The following is a 21,588-nucleotide window of genomic DNA, read 5'->3' on the forward strand; positions in this document are numbered from 1 at the left end:
ACCAAGACCTGGTGCCTATCTGGGCTTGGGGAGCTATGTCCGAGGAGATTTCATGGGATCCTCTGTGCCCATGAGGGATCAGGGGGGCCAAAAGGAGTGAGGGTCTCTGAGCTCCCCACTGTGAGTGGTGAGGGCACTGTTATGCCAGCCTGAGCTGAACTTTTTCCCTCTGCAAAAACTTGGAAGAAGTTTAGAACATGCATCACCTAAAGAAAGGAGGGGTGTGAGAAGGAACCTCTGGTTGGCTTTTTTTGATCTGACTTCCAGGACAAGGAGCAGTCACCTGTGGAGATCTCTTCTTTTAAATGTTTGCAGACTGTGAAGAGATTTTGCAGTTGATTAGAAGGTCATCCCAAGTTTGTGTCTGTCTCTGTGTAAATTTAGGTGCCCCATTCAACTGCATCAGCTGGACACGTGAGTAACTGAAATGCCCTGATGCTGCCAGGCCCAGGAGAGGCTTGGTGACCATGGGTGTGAGCAGCTCCTGTAGAGGTGGAGGGCCCAAGCTGGGGTGTCCCTTATGACCTGTGGTCATCCTTGCGTGTGAGCCCTTTGGTATCCCAGCAGCATCAGGGGTCACAATTAGAAACTGCACCAACCCCTCAAGGTACGTGTTTTTTGTCCCTGAAGCCTGTGCTTCTGTGTTTTTAGTGCTGCTGTTGTGGTTATATGGAAGCCATGTGGCTGTTCCTCATTGCTCTTCCCTCCCAAGATGCAGGTTGTCCTAAGGTGGCACATCTTGGGTGCACAAGGGCTGGCTGGACAGAGGGAAGCCTGACGCAACTGTTGCCTTGTGCTGAAGCTCTCTCTAAGTACCATGTGGGTGTCTTCTTGTTGAACTCCCACCAAGACAACCACCACTAATGTGGAAGGAGAGCAAACAGGCATAGGACTGGGTTTCCTCACCACATAGAAACCTCCTCAAGGACCTGAGGGTTTTCTGGGAGAAGTTCCAGGCACCCAGACCACTTTTGTTTAAAAGCATCCTGAACTGGATACCAAAAAACTAGGCCATCCCAAATGCCTTGTCATTTGGCTCACTCTAGAGATGTCACTGAGGTCTTGGGGTTGTCACTTAGCTCTGTCATTGGACAAAGCCAGTGGTTTTTAATTTCAAGATTTGTGGCAAAAACCCAGCAGGCATGAGCTTGGCAGGTTAGAGCAAGGGCTGATGAAGACCAGAGTCTTCCCATCCTTTCCTCATGGAAGCTGAGTTTTCCCTAGCTGACCTTTGCAGAACAAGCTCTCTGAATACACCATCTCCCAACCCAGCCTAAGGACAGTCCCACCCCAATAAATAGATCCTCAAGGACACATGGGACTTGGGCATCCCACCACCACTGGGTGTTGGAGGGAGGTGGGTGTAAAAAGGTCAGTCTCTGGCACCAACCAAAAGCCCCTCTCCTGCCTTACACAGATCCAAGATCCTGCTGTATGGTTTGCAGGGCAATAGTTTTGGAGTAACAGAGCGTGCTTTTTCAGCAACTCATAAACAGGGAAAAGAAACAAAGACAAGACTTGCCATGCAGCAGCGTGTGTATAAATAGATTCCTGGGAGGGTGAGACGAGCAGGAGGAAAGAGATTGAGACAATTTCTTTTTCCAAAGGAAGAGTCTTGATGCTGCTTGCCTTTGTGGCTGAACCCCGTAGTATCAGGTCATGGCTCCTTGTGCCCAGGGCTCACTTATGTAGGCAAAGATTGTGTAAAAAGCCCTGCTACTTGCCAGGGGAAGGGGGTTTGCTCAATATTTTTAAAAGGTTAATGTTTTTTTTTTATTGAATATTAAGGAAAAAAATTATGATAATGCTCAAGTGGAGATGTATCTCATCTAAAAGGGTTTCTAATGATTGGGTTTTATATTGAATTATTAGAAAGTCAATAACCACAGCATGTTGTGATCTGGGAGTCCCTCTGACGAAAAGCTCAAAACAGCTCTTCTGGATCTCCAGTGGGCTGGTGGTATTGAGCCAAACTCCTGCTTGGGGAGCATTTTCACCAAGGTCTTCTCCAAAGCAAAGTCAAGGAGCACTTTCCCAGGGGACTCAGGTCCTGGCCCTCCTCCTGACAGCATGCCACAATATAATGGCAGAGTGCTAGATGATCTCTTTAAGATTTAACTTAATTCACAACTCTTTAACCTAAGGTTCCCGTTCATAAGCGGTTCATTATTAAGGGGTGAGTACATGGCAGCTTCATTCTTTAATAGCGTATATAGCATTTTACACTTTACAATGCATTAGCAATAAATGCTTAATGGAAGAGGCTATATCAAGCTGTTAGATAGAAAGCCTATTATAAAACGTGGGCTCCTGCTAAAACAATGTGTGCGTCTGTTTAACACCTGATGTTAACTCAGGAAGTGTGTTAGAAAGAGAAAATAAGAATCACTTTATGTATTAAAGTGTCACCAAAATTTCCTCACGTGTTTAAAACAATCTTGAGAAAATGTTGTCTAAAAGGCAGCTGGCTGATATGGGAAGTCTGGAGGAACCTGCCAGAAGCAGGGGCTGGGGGTATCTGGGGGTGGAAGGTGATGTGCAGCAAGGCTGGATCAGACTTGCCCAGCACAGCATGGAGGTTGTTGCTTTTGAGGCTAGAGTTAGACCCATTGAAATGTTGTTTGGAAAGGATTCCTGAAGATCTCCAGCACAACCTCTCCTTGGAAGTGGGAATGTCTGCAGTGCTACATCAGGATGGCCATGGCTAGGTCCAGCTGAATGTTGCAGCCCTCCACGGATGCAGAATTGGCAAACTGTTCCAGTGTTGCCTCAGCCTCCTGGTGCAAATCTCACCCACCAGAACCTCCAAAATCCTGGGAAGAGGTTGCCTTAATCAAGCTTCTCTGGAGAATGAGACCTCAAGCATTTTTAGCTGTCATTGGTGGGGTCTGGAAGCATCTGACTCATCCTGAGCTACGTGCTCAACAGCCAAATCCACCAGTGAAGTTCAGCTCTTCCTATTTGCAAGGTCCAACCTTGAGTCCAGCTCCACTGGGGCTTAAATCCAGCAGTGCAGGTGGGAGAGCATGCGGGTTGTGCATTTTGGGGCATGTAAACCTGCTCACAATCTCTAAGGCCAGGTGATGCAAGCTGCACCCTGCAAAACCCATGACAGCTGTGGGACTGGCACAGCTGGCCTGGGTTTCTTGGACTTCCAAACTAAGCCTGCTGTTCCCCACTGCATCTCTTCAGTCCTGACCCCTCTGTCTTCTTCCAGTGCTTCAGCAGTTAAATGGAAAACAGTGTCTGAGAAGATTAGAATTAAGTTATTAAAGCATCTGGACACTTTTAAGAGGATTGCTGAGCGTCGTAGTACTCAAGATTGACTTGAGAATTTGGGGGTGGTTTTGCAGCTGGAAGAAATTCCTCATGTACTGTATACCTGCCCCTTGTGTATATGTTAGCATACTTGGCACAGATGTCTCTTTGTTTCCGTACAGGAAACTAATTGCCTTTCTTGTTTCAGTCTGAAGTTTTCCTGTGTCATTCTGTAAATAATGAGAGGCATTTCTCAAAGTTTGCCAGGCGCCTTTGTCTCTCCCGATGGCACTTCAGCTGCTTGCCCTGCACTAGAAGAGCACCCCCCTTGCTGGAAACCTGGTGTCATCTCAGCAGGATCTGCACTGTCCCTGAGGTTTGTCATCTGGGAGATGTCCTGCAGGGAGCGAAAGCAAGGAGATGGAGTTTTTATGTGACAGCGACAAGCTTTGTCTTTGAGTTCGCTCAAACTTCCAGCTTTTTGTGTGAATTCCAGCCCAGGATATTAAAGTCCTTTATTTATCCTCTGCACAGTGGGGGCTTAGGCCGCAGCACCAGCTAACACCTCCCATGACCTATGGGGATATGGCCTACACGGGTGCAGCCTCTTGCCTGGTAGAGATGATGTGCTAACAGTGAAAGGGAATTTTGTCAGCCTAAGAATGCTGTTGACCCTCTGTTTCCCTTCATGTGCCTTTTAGAGGCTGAATTTTTGGTAAGCAGTCTTTCCTTGTCTATAAGATATGCCTCCTGAAGTTTAAAGAAGAAGAGCAGAAGTTCAGGGCATGTGACAGAATCTGAAAGAACGCGGCGACGTCATGATGGAAATCCAGCTCTCTCCTCCTGGTACCAAAAGATGGTTTGCTACAGACCTGTGGGAGAACAGAAATCCTCAGAGCTTTCCCAGGAAGGAAGCTGGAACAAACGGAGAATAAAAGAGGGATGAGAGAGCCTAGAGCTAGCCTAAAATTGTGCCCACTGCTCCAATTTGATGTGAAAGAGGAATTCAGGTCAGTAATGAGAGAGCAGATGTGAATGCAAAGTGCAGAAGATTTGCTGCTGTAAACTAACCAGAATTTACAGGTGCTTGAGCAGTGGAAGGGGAGATTTGTCCTGTGGGAAAAGGGAAAATCAGTTCCAGTCATGGGTCAGTGACTTCCTAGATCCACCCAAATGAGGAAGAAAGGTGCTAGAGCACTCCCCAGATCTCGGCGCACATGCAGACTGAGCCTCATGAGCAGAGGTGGCGCAGCTGGGCCACAGGGGTGGTCAGCATTGGGGTGGTGGCATGAAGCTGGCAGAGGGCAGGGTTTGGCTGTGGGGAGCGCCAAGGACCCTTCAGTGCTGCTGGCCTTGGTGCTATTGCCTGTCCTTCACCCATCCCCACGCACTAGCTGCTGTGCAGTGACCAGTGAGGTGTGGCAGGGCTGCTTGAGGAGCCCCATCCAAGCCACTACCAACCTGATGCTATTCCTGCTTTCCTATTTTGTTGTTACCACCACAGTTCTGCTTTCTATGGTATAACTGGGGCTAGGGCATAATTGAGGAGTTTGCAGTCAGCAAAAAAGCACCAAGGAGGGCTCATGGTGAGAGAAAGGTCCGGCTTTAACTTGTTGAAAAGCACCTGGGAAGACAACCTCTGGGTGGCCAGGAGATGCCGTTGGTGATGTCTAAGTGGGGCTTTCACTGCCTCCCCCAGTGCACTGGGCTGTGTCAGTGCTCCCAGGATGGCTCCTTGTGCCTGCCCAGGGTGGCAGAGATGGGGGTAGCTGGGAGGGGATACTAAACCATGCATCACTTTCCCCTCTCAGTGCACAGGAGAGGGAGCCTGTGGGCCAGCTGAAGAGAAGTGAGGAGGTGTTGTTGGACTGTCTTGCCAGCATTTGGGGGTATGCAGCATGCTCTGGTTGGCCGCCCTTCTTGCTGGGGTGGCTATTTATTGGGAATGAAGCTGGCAGGGAGGGATGAACATCCTGAGCTGGCTCAAGCCATCTCTGTCAAGGATTTGGCCTAGACATTTATTACCTGCTCCTCTTGTCACTTCTGTGTGAGATGAATTGGGGACATAGGAGGTACCTGGTTACTTTGGGGCTGTCACATCTGCTGCAGGGGGGACAGTGCAGCTTGTGACAAGCCAGTGTCATTAGTGCTGGCCTCCGAGGCTGCTGCCAGTCAGGATTTACTGCCCATCTCCGTGGGACCAACCGTGCCATCCACTCCCCATGCAGCAGCCCCTCATCTGGAGCATGGCTGGGGCATAAAGCCTGCCCTGTGCTTAGTACCACCCAGATGTGTCCCTGGGTGAGGAGCTGCTATCTCATCTCCTTCAATGCATGGGGAGAGGGGAAATGCTGTGGCACTGCTAATTGCAGAGGACTTGTACTTTCAGCACCGCTTGCTGCAGGCTGCCAATCACCCGGCGCTCCCCTGCTCCCACCACAGTGCCGGGCATCATGTTGGCTGTGTCACGGTTTGCTGACATCGGCCTGATGCCTGGACCACGCTGGGGCAGTGACGAGTTGTAATTTGGTCCCCCCTCCACTAGCGTTGTCTGCCAAGACCGTGGCAGAGGCAGTAAGTGCCTTTGCAGCCACCCGAGAAAGCGCTTGGGCACTGAGACCTTTCAGACCAAGACAGACCTGCCAGGTGTTGATTTCTGCTGGTGGTGGGCATGCTCTGCAATCACAGATACCAGTTCTCTGCTGGGGTACGGCAGTAAATTGGCAGCACCCTGACAGTTTGCACCAGCTACAGGTGGGTGACAGAGCTGCGGGACAACCCCGGGGGTGTTTTCAGAAGCATCAGGCTGCAGGTACCATTTTAGAGGGGGCTGACATGCACTTTTAGAGATGCTTAAATGCACTTGTAAATCTGCCCACTGCAGGTGTGGCTGACACCCAGCTGAGGTGGCTGCAAATGCTGCTGCCAGCCGGTGCCCTGACAGCAGGACTGGGCACAATGCTCCTGCTCTGCATGTGCGAGGGACCCCCTCGATGCCCGCAGGAACAGCATGCATGAGCTGCTGCCAGCAGCTCATGATTCCTTGTGATTCCTTGTGATTCCTACAAGGTCTGGTCTGGTCTTACTTTAATTTGGGAAGGGGTACATGCATCCCAGCCAAGTGAATTTGGAGTAAGAAAGGAGTTGCTGCAGAGTTTGATGCAGATGATGGCAACAGGAGCAACACTGGACTTGTGGCTATTGCATGATGCTTTTGGCACTATAGCTATGGAAATAAGAGTAAGGTGGGTCTCTCCTAACCCCTGAAAGGTCACAGGGCTGCCAGCTTTCCCATATATATGATGTAACTATTTGTAATATCTCAGTTTTGGTTTAGAGGTCCTGGCCATTATTCCTAGCAAATGGGGAGACCTAGCAGGAACTCGAGATATGCAGTAAGCAGCTTTCTGTAGTAAGCCCCTCCTGTCCAGGGTGGCCTGGCTGTCACTACCACAGTTGTGATAAAATCGGGGGTCTCAGTCACTCTTCTTTGCATCCATCCACCTGCTCCCTTGATCCCTATTCCTCTTCCCTGGGGTGACCATCCATACATGATGCCAGAGCCCAGCTCAGGAGAAAGGCTCCTGGGGAAGGTTGAAAGCACAGATGATACAGTCAGGTCTCATGATTGTGCTTTAAAAGCTTAAAATCTTCCTGGCAGAAAACAGCAGGGCAATTATGTGCTTGCAGGGGCACACACGAGGTGGGGAGCTGAGCTCTGGCAGCCTCAGCCCTAAGGAGAGGCAGCCCAGCAGCATTTCTACTTGCTTCAGGAATGCAAGCTGAGCTATGATGGCAGGAGCCAAGCTTTTCAGCAGAGCAGATGCATCAACAGGGTTTTGGTGGCCTCCTGGGACCCTGAGAGCTCCAAGGTTTGCACTTCTAAATAGGCCATTTGTCAGGTTTTGGTCCCAGAGGTTGCCTTACAGAAAGAGGACGCTGGAGAGAACTGTGCTCCAGATGCTGTCAGGCTTCACAGGAGGGCAGGTCCTGCTGGTGGGGAAACCATGAGGGAAGGCATCATGGCTGGGCAGCAGCAGCAGTACTGGAGGGCACCAAGGAGAAATGATGTAAGACCTCAACAGTGATCCTAAACCACTGACATCCATCACTCACCCGGGACTAACCGAGCATGAGCCCACAGTACTTGCTACAGAGAATGGTGGCAACATAGCAAAAAGTATGGGCAGATAAAGCAAGAAACACAGTCTATGCTTTCTCTTGATGGCCAGGTTCAAAGCCAAAAATAGCTGCTTATTAATTCTCTGATCGCAAGAGATTGGGTAAAATACCCAAGACAAAGCTGTTATTGCTGAAAATGCAGTAGGGATGTGCAGCTACAGGCAAAAATGTCTCCCAGTAATTGTAGATGTGCTGTCAGGGTGAGGTGTTGCTCTTGATGCCGTGCAACTAGCTGATCTGGAGCAAGAAGCAGCAGCCCTCCCAAATGCAAGGAAAACATCACATGCTGCTTCCCAGGAGGTGGGAAGACGAGAAGGGAGTGCTACTAGCAGCAGATGAGCCTGCCAACAATGGAGAAGACAACATTTTTCTCCTCACTGCCAGCCCCGACACCAAAAAGGTCTTTCATCGTTATTGTAATCGCTACTGAAATACACTGCCCACACACAGCCACTGAGATGAGGAGGTGAGAGAGCTGGGGAAAATACATGAAGGACCCTTGAAAATGATGTTGGAGAAAATCAGAGGAGCAAGAGCTACAGGGGGAATGATGAAGAGAGGTGGGGTCCAGCAGTGACGTGAGGACTGACACATCAGCATTTCTTGCCCTGGCTGCTCCCATACACAGGCTAAGCAAGGTCTGCAGGCAGCTGCCTGCCCACAGCTCACTTGTTAGCCATGCTAAGGACTGGTTAGAAAAACTGCCACAAGCTTAGCAGAACACCAGAAGGCATTTATCCAACCTCTTTTAAATTCACTCATCTACCCACAGCCAAAAAAAAACAACCCCAAATTTAGGAAATTAATTAAAATAGAAAGTAAATAGAGCACCTGAGTCATTCCACAGGGTATTTTTAAAAAGGTGCTTGCTGCTGTTTTCCCAAAGATCCTGCCCTTCACCTATCAATGGAGGCAGCTTCTTCCTCACAGTCTGGTAGGAGCAGGGACATCATCTTGCAGGACCCCCCTCCCCAAAATGTTTCCTTGAAGATGTCCTTTCTACCTCCTTATAGCTACTTTGTGTTTTCCAAGCATTTTTGACTACATTAATGATTACAACGAAGCAGGATTCTTATTGGCAGCACAAATCACTTTTTCAAGATGACACCAGCACTTACAGTCTTATTACCATCATTAACAAGATTATTATTATGACTTTGCCATGCTCCCCCTTTCTAAAGAAAGCAATTCAAATCCAAATATTCAAGCTTAAAAATATCCCATCCTCATTTTCCTCTCTAACCAAAAAAAGAGGTCACGCCAGCCCTTCTGGGTAATAGAAGAGTGTCTTTCTACAGATGTACTTATGCTGTGGTTTAGGTTATCAAGCACACTTCTTAGGCTTGTGTTCTCCTAATTGTTCATCCACTGAATTCAGATGTCTCTGAGCTCAGCAGTGGTCTCCAGTCTTCTGCAGCCTGTCCCCATTTTGCGAGCTGGGTACAGAGCCAGGGTCTACAGCTGTGGGGAGCAGCAAGCATTGCTCTGTGGGAAGGTGACACTACCAGATGTTGGCCAGGTGTCACCCAATGTGACTTGCCCAAAGGACCTGAAGGTGATCCACGGAATTAATCCCAACATCTCATTTAAGATGAGATGCCTCTCTTCTTTTACTCGAGCTTCAGGGTGCCACTGGCCCCATCCATATAGTGGGCTGGACTTTTGGGCTACCCTGAAATTAGCTGCCAGACAGTAAAACAGGGAGCTGACAGGGTGTTTGTCACAGCTGGGACTGTCCTCGCCAGGCTGAAGGTAGCTGGATGATAGGATACACAGGAGAGGACACATTGTTCCTCGTCTTGGCTGTTATGGCTTTACAAATGACTATTCCAAGCTTAGTCCCAAAATGGTGTCGTGGCTTTCGCTGCTGTCATCAATTGCCATCAACACTGCATTTAGCTGACATAATTACTTATTGTTACAATCAGTGCCCATTAGGTTAAAGCTAGATTACAGTCTCAGTCCTTGGGAACTGCCTATTACATCCATATGAATACGCAAAGTTCATCACTCATGATTAACGTTGCTACAGTGAATACAAAAGGAATTAGTGAGGACCTGTCACTTATTGTAAAGTGCTGCCAGATTATGGTATCAGAAATGATGTGTCAACTGTTAAAACTTAATAATCCATGCTGGAGTGCTGTATCTGATTATAACACTGATCAAAGGAGAGGCCTGATTGGCACTCGGAAACCGAGGCTGGGTGGTGATGAGACCAATAACCTACATGGGTCAGGAGTCGTTGACCAAATGCCAGAGCTGCAGCTCAGCATGTTCACCCCCTGGTCCTGGGAGCCATGAGGGCCTGGGACCCTCCCTGGGGCATGTGCCTGGGTGCTGGCATGGTTGGGAAAGGATCGATGGGTTTGTGGTCCACAGGCATGTGCCTGAACTGGGACGGTGGACGGGGTTCCTGGCCAGGCACCTCATTCTACTGGCAGGAGAGAGCCTGGGGGGGTCCCAGACTGTGATTCAGTCACCCTCCACTCTGGCTGATGGTGCAGATCACTCTGCAACCCTGTCTTGCACTGATGACACCTGAGTGGAGTGTGAGAGCACACTTCCCCCGATGTGGGCTGGGAGGACCCAGGAGGTCTCCTCACTTGGATGGCTTTCACAGGGTTCCTTCCCATGTGATAAAAGCAGTGTGCAATCGTGTATGTATATATATGTGCATATATGTGTGAATTTAGAAAAAGTCCTGAGATTTTGTTTTGACATTGCTTAAGGGGACTGTCTGATTTTTCTGATCTGAAAAGACTTTTTGTTTTGAAATTGCCTTTTTTCTTTCAAACTCTAAAGACCGAAGAAAATGTTTTACTTCAAATGCTGTAATACTGGGGTCTTTCTTTTTTTTTTTCTTTTTTTTTTTTTCTAAAAAGCATCCTACAAGTAAATATAAAGAACTGTTGCTGAACTCTGCTAACAAAGTCCTTCTGGGAAGAAGAGCTGGACCACACAGGCTAAAGCACATGGCTTTGACAGAGATTGGGTAGCTGTAGATCTGCATGTGGCCCCTGATAACCCCCATGGCAGGCTCTGGCTGAGCCAAGGGACGGTGTCGTTGCTCCAAATACATGGCGTTGTGCTCCTCATCCAGTGGCATGCCTGGAGCCAGGATGCGGGGAGGCCCTTGTCCACAGCTGGAGTTTGTGTGAGCCACACACCAAAATCTCCATGTGGACTCTTCCTCACAGCTCCTCATTTTTGTTCATGGCTAATGGTTGCAGATGTTTACTACTGGTCATGGCCTGATTTGCAGCTGAAAGCTGTCTACTTCATACTAGCACATTTACACTGTCCCTTAACCAGCTTAGGTTTCCTGACACCATTTTGCATCTCCACCAAAGAGTATTTAAAACTCTTGTAATCTTTGGTCAAGGGCTGCTGGACACTTTGCGTGACTTCTGGCAAGCTCTCTGCTTTCTGCTGTTGCTGTCACCTGCTGTAGTGCTGCGATCATGACAAGGGCACGCTTGTCCTTTTGATACAGGGGTTGTCCTTGCTACTAGACAGCCCTCACTGTTTGAGCAGCCAGCAGTAAGAGTTGTAGCTCCTCTGCCTGCAGCCGGCTTGATTGGCGTGTGGGAGCTGAAGGTTGCCCTCATGCCTCTGGGTAGTTTAACCATTTTTGTTCTCTGGGGAAGGTTCACTTCTAGTCCCTTCAGAAGATCTCTCCCTAGCACCCTTTCTACTGAAATGGGGTGCAACATAACTACCTAGTCTCACTAGTACTTCTGAGAGGAAAGTCTGGGGGGTTTCCAGGGGAGGCTACATGATTTTGTAGTGATAACAATATAATGTATCACGAGCCACTACAAATCCACCCTGATTCCCAGAGTCTCCCTTGGTTTTCAGACCTGTTGTTCACTTCTGTCCTTGCAGGCCTTGGAAACGCTCAGCAGCAACAATACCAAAGCCAGGGAAGAAAAGCCATTATCTGCAGATCGCCGGTGCTGGAGGCAATGGGGGAAGATCCATTTGCTAGTGATTTCAATGTCCTTGCTTAAGACCTGTCTGCTGGGGTATATGGCTGAAGGTAAGTCAGGCTGCTGGTGAGCTGTGCCAGACCTTTCCATAGCTGTCTAAGCTGTGGGCTGCTTGACTAAGATTCCTCTACGCAGGACCTGTGTGTCTGCTGTAAAGCCACATGGGTTCACAAATGGGCAATGCTGGAAGGTATATTGGTGCTGCTGCTAGTTTGAATATCCTTTGCCCATGGTCAAATGTGACCCTCGGCTGCTCCTATCCTGCTCATTGTTTCCCAGCTGGCCCTTGTTCTGTAGAGGTGTGGGACAGCCAAGGGGAGAAGCTTCACCCCACCTCTCTTGAATAGCATCCTAGCTTTTGGTCACCATGTCTTCTCCTGTTCCCCATTCTGCCTTGCACTAGGTACACCTATGCTGATATATAAGTGTATGTGGCATCATACGGGGATTGTCCTCTCTGATATATTAAAGGGCCTGATAGCAGTACCAAGGGTCTAAAAAATAGTCTACAGATCTGAAAGGTTCAGGCAAGCTTTACATAGTTCTTCCATGCTAAGAACTTTCTCTTCCACTGACTCTTAGGGGTTTTTTTTTTCTTCTTTGGTTGCCTGACTGTGGTGGCAAGAGTTGGATTTCTTTCTTTTCCACTGCAGCAGCAACAAAGCAACATAACTGAAAACACTTGTTTGGGCTAAACTGAAAACTTAAAACATCTTTGGTGTGAACCTGCAAACAAGACTTCCCAAGTCCCACTCTGTTCTTGTTCAACTGATATATTTGATCTCTGGAAAAAATAATGGAACATTTACTTATCCTAGGCAAACAAAACTCCCTTTAGAGGACCTGAAATGCAATCTGTCATTTCCGTTTCAAATAATTTTAAATGTCTGTATAATTTTAAGCATAAAATGGAAAGTGTAACTGGCCAGTCACTACAAATGGAAATGTTCATTTTCAAAGCATTCAAACAAAATCTTTCATTTATTTTCTTGAAGGTTTCCTGTTTGTTGGCTGGTTTGGAAGTTGGCAATTCATCGAGATGAAGTTGTGCAAAGTTGGCTGTTCCTGAATTTGCATTTTTTTCCCAGAGGACAGAGTTTACAGTGAAAAATGTTGCTATGCTGCATCATCATGAGCTCCATTCCACCACACCCCCACTGGGTCACCCTGTCATGTGGGGAGGCACAGGTCTGTCCTTCCTCACCTCTTCCCCCTCACCAAAGTCGTGGCGATTCCCCTCATCCCTGCTCTGGACACGGGATTACCGTTCCGGCTCCTCTTCCCAGTGCATCATCAACATGTTGTTTCCAGGGTCATAAATTTGCACTGTGATGAGACACAACCAGATGTTAGGATACGTGAAGCGACTGGCGAAGCAGCCTGCCTGGCGCAGCCCCCACCTCCGGAGTCAGCCGCCCGCTAATGAGAACCAGGTCTCCTGCCTCGAGCTGGGCCAGGACAGACGGAGAGCATCCCCAGGAGCAACCGCAGAGCTGCCATCTCGACCCCCTTCCTGCTCTCAGTACCCGGGGAGCATCTCCAGGGTCAGATTCAGGCACTTTGGTGGCTATTGGCTTCTGGCAGCCATCTGGAAAGATAGTTTGGCCTGGTACGGGGGGGAACGCACAAGGCCGTGGTCCTCCTTGCTAGCAAGGAAGCCAGTTACAATGCTGTGTGATGCTTTATCATGTAAAAATACTTCTGAGATGTTTTGGATCATTTGTGTGGCTGAACAGGCTGGTTTTTAATAGAGAGACCCATGGGGAAGCGAGGTCTTAGCTCAGTATGCTGAACCAGTACCCTCTGCCAGAAGCCCGTGTTGACTTGGAATGCTTGTTTCCAGATGGTTCCAGTCCACGTGTCTCCACGTGTCTCTGAGGCGTCCAGGCCCCCCTGGGTGGGAAAGGAGCTGGGTCTGGGGCAGGTTGCACTGAAAATCAGGTGAAGGGCTGCTTTGGGAAATGTGTCCCTTGTGGGCTATGGGGGTCCTCAGGATGCCTGCGGCTTTCAGCTGATGTCCTCTGCTCACTCTACAGTTTCAACCCATGTCCTCATGTTTCTTAGTGTATGCTCACTGGGTGATGTTTTGGGAATGCACTAAGCTCTGGGGAATCCACACCTTGATTACAGTCCCTGGGCCAACCATCCTGTGAGTGCTTTCTCAACATGGTACCCTCCTTCCCATGCTGGTGGTCCCTGCTGTCCCGGGTGTGATGCTGAGCCCTGCATGGGGCTGGTATGGGTCCATCTGCTCCTTCACAGCATCATGTCAGCCCCTGCATCACAGGGTGAGTCTAAGCTTAAAGGTGATCCATTGGGGAGGTCAGGCCTTACAGCTACTCCTCTTTTTCTTCGCTCTTCCCTGGCCCATGTGGGCACTGGTGGTACTCCCTCATATGCATGCTCCCATTGCACAGGGATAGGCAGGTCTCCTCTCTCCTTTTAGTAAGCACAGAGAGGAAAGATTAATTATTTGTAGCAGAATGAGTGTGTTGGTACCAGACCTGAGGGCTACATGTTGGCCAGGACATCTTCAGGGGATGTTCCTCACTCAGAGGTTCAGAAACAGCCTCCAAACTGGAGAAGAAGGAGACAGAGCTTGGCAAGTCCTTGGAGGGGAGAAAACACCGTGGTGCCCGTGACCACAAGCATCCCTTGCAGCCCCAGGTCCAATGGAGGGGAAGCCCAGCTGTCCCCGGAGGTCTTGGCCATCAGCCCAAGGGATTTTCCCAAGGCCATGCATGAGGGATGGGATCAGGCAGTCCTTGGGCATGTTGCCACCAGCCCTTTCCAGTGACATGAGAGGGAGAGCAAGTGCTTGTAGCTCTGCTCAGCCTCCCGGGAGAAGCAGCCCACGTGCCGGCTGCTGAGCCCCACCTGACTATGAAGGGTTTCACCACCATCCAGAAGAGCTGCTGCCCTTCCTATAGGAAGGCCAAGTGAAACAGGGCTGCCCACCAGTAGCTTCTGGGGTTGCACCTTGCCACCCCAAGCACGTACAGGGAAGGACAGGATGCTCCGTTACACAGGGTGTGGAGACCTCCACATCCCCCACTGTGGCGTGGAACGTCCGCTCCATTGTGCAGCGGCGCGTTGGAGGGAGTTTGGGTTAAAAGGGGTTAACAGCTCTCTGCTGTAACACATGATTGGTCTTTATGAGGTTGAAACTCTTGTCTGTTTGAGGCCTACAGATGATGCTAAAGAGCACAATAATGACAGCAATTCAAAGCAATCTAATTATGCAAACGGGAGGCTAAACAATTTCATCATCCTTAAATTAGATTGTCCTAATGAGATAAAGACACCAATTAATCCTGAATTAATTTCAATAGCCTATTTCAGGCAAACACTTTAATATGCAAATGTAAATGAGAAACAAAGCCTACTGTAGAATGCCAGAGTTCAAAACCTCTCTCTGCACAGCTGCAGCGGGTGTAAATAGTGTCTAATGAGTTTGCATGGAAAGACACAACCAGTTGAAAATTTTAGACTTCATAAAGCACAGCCGGTGCCTCAGGTATGTCTCAGTGCTGAGCCGGGCGAGAGGAGAGGGAGGACTCACTCAGCTGATGCCGGGAAGGCCATCAGCCGCTCTCTGCAGGCAGACACGGGATGGGTCCAGCCGCTGCCACTGCGGGATGAAGGGCTTTAACAAGATGCTGCTCCGTAAAGCCAAACACTTCATGCTGAGTACCTGGCCAGTCGCCTTTCTAGGACGCAGAGATGGTTTTAATTAGCTGTTGTGTAATTGTTTTAAATTAGCCATTTTGCTATGCACTCAAAAAAAATCCACTCCTGTTTTTTTTCTCCTAGGCACTTGGCAGGAGAAAGGGCAGAGCCTGGGATTTAGGTTGCAGACAAAAGCAAATATCTTCCTGAGTTTCTCTTGCCTTGTTTCCCTGCCATAACAAAGTACCACGACATTTGCCTTGAGTCATCGAGGAGACAAGCCCTCGTAACCCGGGCCTGACTGAGGTATGACTTCCAATTTGCTTTAATTACGGGCACTGGACAGGGGTGCTGCGTAGGGTTCTGCGAAGGCAATTACAGAAAATGATAGCATCAATGGTGAGGCTCAGGTCTGAGTTATTCTTGCTGCTATGTCTGGTCTCCAGCAGCTCCCAGCCCTGGAGGAAGCTGTGACAAAAAACCCCCAAACAACCCAACAACAAACCCAAACTGTCCCAGAATTAGCATCTTTTGGATAATTTATCCCTCTACCCCTCCTTCTGCTAAATCCATCCTGGGCCACTGTTAGGGGATAATGTATGCCCAGAGAGTGTTCCAAAAGCATTTCTTCATATATAGCAATGCTAGATGTCTTCCCCTTTAAAACGCCCATTCCCTCTTTGAATTTCCCCAAGGTGTATCTTCAGCATCACCCTGTGGCAGGTTGTGCCGCAGGTTAAGAGGGCAGCCTGGGAGGAGGTCCTGCCTGGGGACTGTCTCCTGCAGAGACACAAGGCCTCTCTTGCCACCCCACCTTCCTCTGCAGCCTTTCCACCAAGCCCTGACAAGCCACCAGCCGGGCTGGAAAGTGGATACTTTTTTTCTTGACTTCACTGATTGGCTGTTATCAAATGCCCAGGGTGGAGGAGGTGGCAGTGACATTCCCAGGGCCATCAGCATTGGGACGCACCCTGGGCAAACCTGGTGAGATGAGCTTGGCTGCCCGAGTGGTGTCCAAGGATGAGATAAGTCTAAATGTGCTGTGAAAGTCTGGGGACAAAGCTGAACATCACTGGTTGACGTCTACCAGGCAGACACGTCTTGTCTTCCCATGCGCTTCCCACGAGAGAATTCAGCCCTTGTTTTGGCACTGCATGGTTTTTGTTCCACATTTCATGGAGCAGCGAGACCCCACCCCAGTCGCATCACCTCTTGCAGGGGCTTTCTGGTACAAAATAGCGTCCCTGCTGTTCCTTATCCCTCCTGCTTCACTTAGGAGGGCAGTGTGTCATGGTCAGGAATTTTGGCAAATCTTGAAATTTTGGAAATCTTCCGTAACCATCATTTGTGCAACATGGCATTTAATCCTTGCTGGGTGGACCACAAACACCTCTTTCCATTTCTCTGGCCTTAATGGGCATGGTGGTTTATTGACAGATGAATAGAGGCAGTGAAAGGGCTCATGGCCCAGAGCTCGCAGCGTGCCAGCAGATCTGGAGATCTCCTATCACACACGTTTGTCCTTGGAAAAAAGACAATTGACTCAGTAAATTGCTTAATCTCTGGCATGCTGGGTAGCAGCACTGCCTTTTCCACTGTAGCCCGGGAAATTTTTTTCCCCAAAGCACTCGGTGCTGCCTGGGCTCTGCTGTTGGGTCCATCAACAGGGCAGTGCAAGCTCTGACTCAGCTGGAGATGCTGTGCCATGGATGAGGACCTGGGTGAGAGCTCTACTGCTTGATGCTCTGCTGCTCCCCAACCCTCTCTTGGCCGGAAAAGCAAATCCCTCCTACCGGGCACCGCAGGGTGCAGGCATGCCTTGGAGACAAGGTGCTGAGTTAGCTGGGTCTTTGGTCTGATTCAGGAGAGTTGGGGGTTACCCAGACCTGGGGTGGTACCTGCCAGCAGGGATGGGGGCAGGCCAGGGGGAGCCCAGGCTGGGGAAGCCATTAGCAGGCACAAGTTGCATCCAAAAGAGGATGACAGATCGCTGCCTAGGGCTGTGGTTTTCTGTTAATTAATACCAGATCTGTGCATTACCCGGTCACCCCATGGGAGGAATTGGGTCTGAATCAGGGGTGAGCACATGATCGCATTTTTGCCAAATTACCCGGCTTGTACAATATGGTGTGCATCTGGCTCCCTGCCAGTGGCGGGAGCACAAAACAATACCTGATTCAGCAGAAAGTCTTCCTGGCCCCTTTGGAGATCTTGTGAAGCAGCAAAAAGAGTTTATATCTGTTCAGCGCTTCACATTGTTTTCAGGCTTGGACTGGGTGCCGTAAAATTGGATTTACGGTCGCGGGGAAGCATGGCCAAAGGAGCACAGCCTCTCATGCCAGCGCAGTTTAAAACTAGATGTGGGGATGGGTCCAAAAGCAAGTCCTCCTGACTTTCAATCCAGAAGTGAGCTTTGTTGCCTGGATCCATCTGTCGTTGAAGCCTGGTGATCCCCGGATGAGCTGGGCGTGCTGCTGAGATCCTGAAACAGGGATGCTCAGTCATGTTCTAGTTAAAGGCCTCTAACAGTCAGCCAGGGGACTTGTAAAAATGTTACCACAGGGTCTCCTGTTTGTTCTTGCACTCTCCGTACTCCACTCACACATTAAAAGATGGTATTTTTTTAGCTGCCAGTGCTGCTGTCTGATGAATCCAGCTGTTTTCTTTCCCGCTCTGAAATCACAACATTTATAATCAGCATTTAGTGGAAAGCTGCCTGAGCTGTGTGCTCTGCCCTGGTACTCACTGAGGCTGGGTGAGCTCATGGGAATGCTGGTGAGTGCATGCCCTCCACCCCCTCCAGCCTGGGCTCACCTGGCCAGGCTCGTGCTCAGGCTGCCGTGCTGGGGATGCGATCCCACCTTGGGCCATTCTCTATCCAAAAAGCATGCAGCCAGACGGGATGCAATGGGCTGTCATTTAGCTTGCCAGGGACATGGGCGTGAAAATCCGCCTCAGATTTACAGCTGCCTGAGAAAGCTTGACTCTCCTCCCTTTCTTTGTGCACCCCTCTGCTGCGGGAGGGAGGCAGGGAGACTGGCTTGGGTGCCCAGTACTGCCCGTCTGCTCTCTTTGTGCCTGCCTGGAAGCTCCCAAGAGGAGGGCAGAGGGAGCAGGGGATCTCTCTGTCCTGACATGGTTTTTGGGAGGAGAGGCCTGGGACTAAAAGTCTGATGCACAATAATGGGGGTCTCCTGATCTTCCTATCTTCCAGAGGGAAAAAAACCCTATCTCCATTCCTCCTTGCATCAGCCGAAGGAAAAGCCCTTACATTTTATGCATGTGGAAATCCACCTTTTACACCTGTAAAAGGGGCGAGGCTGCAAAAGGTGGCTCAGAGGAAATAAAGCCATGCGGCACCAGCAGCAGGTTTGTTACTGATGAGCCATCCGAGGCACAGCGGAGAATCTGCATAACATATTCCTCATGGAGCTCGGGTAGCCAGTTCTAGCCCAGATAACAGTCTGACAGTCGCCGAGGAAGGATGCCTTTAACCTTCACAAAACTAAGAGGACAGCAGAGAAATGAGCCAGGCAGTGGTGTCATGAAAATCACAGCCTCAGCGTTTTGGATGTGTTTAGCTCTGCAGCAGAGTTTTGTGTGGTGAAAGGAAAATAAGGAAAATGCTGGGAGGAAGATGTCTGGTGGGACAGGGGCACGTTTCTGTGAGAGCAGAAGGACATCTTTGCAGAAGTTTGCTGCTGGTGGTCCTGGAGAGGTAGAGTTGCTGTTGCAGCTGGATAGTCTGTGGTGCACAAAGGTTATGGGTTTAGTGAAAGACCATCCAGTCAAGGTCCAGTGAGACCATACACCGTGGTCCAGCCCCCATGAGATCACACCCACCGGTTCTGCCAGGTCTTCAGGGACTGCTGCTCACTAGCATGAGATTGAAATCTTTTGGGACAACCATTTCTATCCTAAAAAGTTCCTCTGGAGGCACAGAAGGGTCCATGCATTGGGCTGCATGCTTATGGTTCAACTTCTCCCTGGTAATACCTGCCCAACCTGGTCTACAAAGGGTCTGCATAGGTCCTGTCTGGCTCTCCAGTGGCCTGTTTATAGCTCATGGTGGCTGCGGCAGCTCCTCCATGGGGCCGCACAGGCAGAAGAGGTGCCAGTTTGCATGGGGCTATGGTGCAAAAAGTCTGGAAGGGACCAGAAGCACAGAAACACATCTCAGACTTCCATTGCACCCAATGAGGTCCTTTCTGTTGTCCCCTGCTGCAGCTTTAGCATCCATACTGTTTCTTTTGCGCAACCCTATAGTTTTCTTCACCCTGCCTCATCAGGGCTTGGTGGCATAGGGAACCCAAAACAATATTTGGGAAACCTGAGTTTGTCGCGAGTTGTAGTGCAAACAATGATCTTTTCCTTGCAGCAAAAGTTTTCACTGGGCTTGTCACACCAAGATAATTTGACAATCAGAGTGGGACACCCAAATGCATGCTCAAAGGCAATAGCTCTCTTCCATCTTCACAGCTTTTTTTGTTTGCCAAACCACGTATTTGATCCATGCCTCAGAGCAGAACTCGTCAGGGCTGGCATGCTGCGCAGCTCCCGCTCCACAGCCTTTCCACTGAACGATCTAGTACTTGCAGCCACAGTTTTCAGCTGAGCTTTTCCTGCAGAGCCCTCGCAAGGTGGCACCTGGCTGTCACCAGGCAAGCTGCTTCCCACCAGTGCTGGTGGAAAGCAGCACTTTGGAGACCATCTTATGACACTGAGACATCAAAAAAAAAGAGAAGACAAGAAAAGGAAAAGAAAAAAATAAAAGAAAAGGAAAGAGGAAAGAAGAGGAAAAGGAAAAGGAAAAGGAAAAGGAAAAGGAAAAGGAAAAGGAAAAGGGGAAGGGGAAGGGGAAGGGAAAGGGAAAGGGAAAGGGAAAGGGAAAGGGAAAGGGAAAGGGAAAGGGAAAGGGGAAGGGGAAGGGAAGGGAAGGGAAGGGAAGGGAAGGGAAGGGAAGGGAAGGGAAGGGAAGGGAAGGGAAGGGAAGGGAAGGGAAGGGAAGGGAAGGGAAGGGAAGGGAAGGGAAGGGAAGGGAAGGGAAGGGAAGGGAAGGGAAAGGAAAGGAAAGGAAAGGAAAGGAAAGGAAAGGAAAGGAAAGGAAAGGAAAGGAAAGGAAAGGAAAGGAAAGGAAAGGAAAGGAAAGGAAAGGAAAGGAAAGGAAAGGAAAGGAAAGGAAAGGAAAGGAAAGGAAAGGAAAGGAAAGGAAAGGAAAGGAAAGGAAAGGAAAGGAAAGGAAAGGAAAGGAAAGGAAAGGAAAGGAAAGGAAAGGAAAGGAAAGGAAAGGAAAGGAAAGGAAAGGAAAAAGAGGAGGATCAGCTTTTCATCTGGAATGGATGGAATGGAAATAAAGCTGGTGAAAGGATGGATGTTTTCCCTTTTGCCTTGAGGTTAGAAAACAGCAGGAAATCCTTGCTTGAAGAAAAGGCACGTGCCACCAGTATGACTTGTGCAGGCTTTGCTGCCTTGAAGTCGGTCTGGAAACAGAGTTTTGCGGTGGATAAAATTTCACAGACTTTCCATGGTTCTGACTGCAGCTTTTCTCATGCCTGGCTTGCAGCTAAAGCTGAATGTTTGCCATATTTGCGCTAGCTTGGAAGGCGGTATTCATGCAATTGGTATCACGTAGCTGGGTGAAGCAAATACTCCTCAACAGCTTTACATGTAGCAAGACAAAATACTGAGATGGGCAAGAGTTGCAGAAGCAGCCTTAGCTGAAGACTCTGTTTTTGTCCAGTCACCCAACCCCACAAAGTCTTTGCAAAGTAAATGATCCCCTAACCAGTGACCCTGCAGCCTGAAGAACTAACTTTGCCTTTCTAGCTTATTAATAAGCATCTTTTCTGAGTAACCAAGATGTATTGTGTTGGGACTCCCCAAGTGTGAGCAGCCAGAGATAGCTTTGACTTTTCCTTTTTTTAATTTACCTTGTGGGGCTGTGGGAAATGAGCAATCCTTCTGGCTGTCAATATCACCAGCGGCACTACCATCGCCATGACAAGCAAAGGGGGGCCAGCGGGAGGCTGGAGAAACCAGGCACCCCGGGACTGGCGTCTCAGCCTCATGCCCAACCGGAGCTGACACGTCCGGTGTGACGAGACTCAAGTCGACGTCGCTCTTGCAACTCCCAGAAAATGTCTTTTGCTTCAGCTCTTTCCCCTTCCCAACTTTCCCAGACAGGTTCTTCTATTTATTTAGCCTTCCTCAGCCTTTCTGCCTCCTCTCCGTGCCTGAAGGCTCCTCCTGGGGGCTCAGCTACTTTGCAGAGGGGCTCCTTTTTACATCTTGCCTCTTTGCAGAGGAAAACTCCACCTGTTAAAAATGGTGATGGTAGTGGGGAGCAGGCTGGCCTGGAAGGAATCTGCTCTCCCCACTTGTGTAGGGGCTGCTGTGTTGCTCTGCCTCCCTGTGTCTCCCACCACCCTCTCCTTTCCCTTGCAATGAGCAGCCCGGGCTTTCACTGGAGGTGGTGTTTTTGGGGTTA

The 21,588-nt window shown here is 49.4% G+C and overlaps 1 long non-coding RNA gene across 1 annotated transcript; it reads left to right on the forward strand.

The window, feature by feature from the left end:
* Positions 1–11,344: 11,344 nt before the first annotated feature.
* LOC135314079 (uncharacterized) lies at positions 11,345–15,401 on the forward strand. The gene is made up of 3 exons (XR_010373553.1): positions 11,345–11,482; positions 12,428–12,976; positions 15,246–15,401. It is a non-coding gene; the product is annotated as an uncharacterized LOC135314079 (long non-coding RNA).
* The last annotated feature ends 6,187 nt before the right edge of the window (positions 15,402–21,588 follow it).

The sequence above is a fragment of the Phalacrocorax carbo genome, chromosome 6, assembly GCF_963921805.1.
Source record: "Phalacrocorax carbo chromosome 6, bPhaCar2.1, whole genome shotgun sequence".
NCBI lineage: Eukaryota > Metazoa > Chordata > Aves > Suliformes > Phalacrocoracidae > Phalacrocorax > Phalacrocorax carbo.